Source organism: Trachurus japonicus, chromosome 11 (genome assembly GCF_045865225.1).
Source record: "Trachurus japonicus isolate A0001 chromosome 11, Traja_1.0".
Taxonomy (NCBI): Eukaryota; Metazoa; Chordata; class Actinopteri; order Carangiformes; family Carangidae; genus Trachurus; species Trachurus japonicus.
This window is the reverse complement of record NC_140917.1, coordinates 21,045,357-21,048,654: the sequence shown is the minus strand read 5'-3', so window position 1 is coordinate 21,048,654 and position 3,298 is coordinate 21,045,357.

Here is a 3,298-nt window from a genome sequence, read left to right as displayed (position 1 = left end):
CTGGCATGTGAATCAGCCTTGGGTTAGCCTTCGAGCAAGACTCCCAGCTCAGTGGTAATGGAGGTGTATACTGTACTGTACTTGCCACAGACGTCCACATGTGCTCCCGTCTTTGGTTTACAGTAGGTGTGTGTAACAAAGTAATGTGCTGCCAAGATTGCGTTAGTGGAGCAGCCCACTCTGAGCTTCAAAACCAGTGGAAAAGACAGTCGGTGGGAGTGGCAGCATCTGAAATGACAGTAGACATATTACATCAATGCACAAACAATTACACTGAATGAATGAGTAGACTGAAACTCAAAACCATGACACACTCTACAATTTCAACTAAGATGCCATGACAGTTAAGTAAGAGCTGTTAACAAATAGCGTCAATGAGAAGTCTGAAAATGTTGTCTTAATATGGCCATCAAAACCAGCGTGAGCGTAGTTAATGCAGAGCTGAAATGTTCTCTTGTTACACTAAATGTGTGTGATTAATTTCTCCCGTTGAGTGAAACAAACCAACGTGCTGTGCCTGTCACATTGATAGATATGGAAAGCATTAGAATCAACTGCTAATGTGAATGGAAACTAAGCAGGATGGATTTGCCTGACGAACAGTTGGAGTGTATGGACTGGGCACATCACTGAAATGTATAGATAACGCTTGGGAGAAGATGAGAGGATGTCCCTCAGGGCCTGTTAGTGTGAAGTGAAAAATTACACCAACAACAACTGAGTACTTCTTGTTAGATTAAATAGAATTTCAGGTACAAGTGGCTGCTGTATTAGGTGACCACACCACAGAGACTGTGCACAATAGAGTTAAGGCTTTTCTTAACAGGATCATCCCGTTTCTGATATCTATTTGTGTGTGAGCCTGTCTTTATGTGTTTCACTCCTTTCTTTTCTGTCTCTACCACCTGTCTCTCTTTGAACCTCACTATTTAACAGTAACTCTCTCTCTCTCTCTATTCCTGTCTTACTCCATCTCTCCTTCTCTCAGGCCGTTAGACGGTCTTTAATTGCCAGACATTAGATAGAATGCAAGAGAAGAAGCATCGCCCGGGGCCACTGGCAGGCTAAATGGCAGCTCTGCCGCCATCGTCTCCTCCTACATGTAGCAATGAAGGTGTCTCAACATAATCTTGGGCAATTTTCAGTCATCATCAGGACTGATTAATTTCCTGACTTAGATTCAGTTGTCAACAGCAAGATTGTCTTTATGCATTTCTTGTCTTACTTCCAATGTCGCAACGCAAAGCAGTGATCAACAATCAGCAAAATGCTGTCACATAAATCCACCTGTTTAAGATACTGTTGAATGCAGGTAAAAGGCACAAACATATGACAGCATTCATTGTATGTCACACAATGTGAAACATTTTAATTAAAATCTCTGTGAATTTGGTGGAGGCATAACAGATTGTTAAATGGATTTCTTATGAATTGTAGTTTATATATATATACAGTATAATGACACATCATCCTCGTGTTTTTAAAATGCAGCCTGCAGTATTTAGCAATATTTCAAGTGAATATTCAGTTTGTAGGCGTGGATTGTAGACACAGTCATATTATCAGAATCTGGTGCTTAATTTCTGACAGAGCCAAAATGGATTCCACAGCTTGAAATCAGCCATGATGACTAAATCAAAATTGCATATTTAGGATGTTTCAGATTACCTTAATTTTATTTGAAACATGGTACATAAATGAAATGAAGGAACATTCGTAAAACAATGTATAATTATTCCATAACAATTTTTGGAAACTGTGCTGTGACACGCATGTTCATACACAAATACACAGAAACACACTCAGCCCTCTAAGTTCTGTCATGTGAATTCTTAGACTGAAGTTGAGTGTTCCCTTTTCATTTCCATCCTCAGTCATCTTAGTGGTTTGCAGAAGGCACAATTCTTTCTCCTGTTTAATATTCTTATCTTGGTTTTCCCGCTACGCCTGCAGTGTGCGGTGAATTCTCTCCCCCTCTCTATCTCCCGGCCCCAGAGTTCCCTCTCATTGACGGGGAAACTGTATCAGCACAGATACAGAGTGAAATGAATTTGGGGTTTATGAAACGCAAGGCCTCATATAAGAAAAAAAAAGTCCCACAGACTTAGAGAGATAAGTTATCATACAATGGATTTAGTCCCGTTTTGCTTCAGTCATTATCCTGTATCGGAGCATAGCGGCTCTGATGGCTGGGAGTTATCCTCTAGTGTGTTGGGGATGGTTTGGATGTGTCAGGGCCATCACGGCAGACATCCCTTTGTGATATGCAGCAGTTGGCAAAGACTGGAGTAGAATGGTACAGTATTGTGTGCTGTGGAGATTCAGGTAGAAAACAGAGTTGAACAATAAAAAATAAAAATAAAACTAGTAAAAAAAATGCAAGAATTACAGAAAATGTATAATTCACAAGCCTTGTTCTTATTTTTCCTACAGCATCTCATCTTTTTATTGTTTTTTTTTTTAAACATAATAATTCTGTTATTTATATAAAGCATCCGCAATAAAAGCAAGCAGCATGTGAACTTGAACCCTTTCCGCCCTGTCAAGCCCTTATTCCCCATACACTGAGATCTTACAGTATATACATTGTCACATTCACTCACACCTGTATACACAAAGGTAAAGAAATATTTTTATTATTATTATTAAATCAGAACACAAGCACCCTGGAGCTGATTAACACACATTTGTTTAATGTTCACTGAACGTGGAGGAGAGAGAGTAGCTGAAAGCGGGCTACACTGAGAGTAAAGAATTTATCTGTAATCAGCAATCAAATTAATATGCCTTGTTCTAATTTTATTCTGATATTATGTAAAAGGAAATGCTGCTATCTGGCCTTGGACCTTGCAGCTGCCACCTATCTCAGCCTTTTAGGAAAACCTGTACATCTAATTATTACTGTAGTTATGCAATCATGTGGATGCAAAGTCATGTGTAACACAATACAGATGTTCAACTACTGTATCACTCATCAGTGTCGTCCTCACTGAGTATAACCATCTATTGCAAATTCATGTCCCAACTCATCTATCTTGAATTAAATTAGGCTTCTAGTGAGTTAAAGCTGCAATACCATCCTTTCATTCAGTCATTTTGGATCTAGTATCTAGTGGCAATTAAAGAACTACAATTTCTGTCACTTAGGCACTGGAACTTTATTCCGATCCCCATTAGTATCAACAAAGTGGTGACCAATCCAGGGAATCGCAGGTGTTGTCATGAATGCTGATATGCTGCCTCGCTCTTCCCGTCTCCCTCCCCCACAATTAGTTTTCTGGATAGAGATGGTACATCG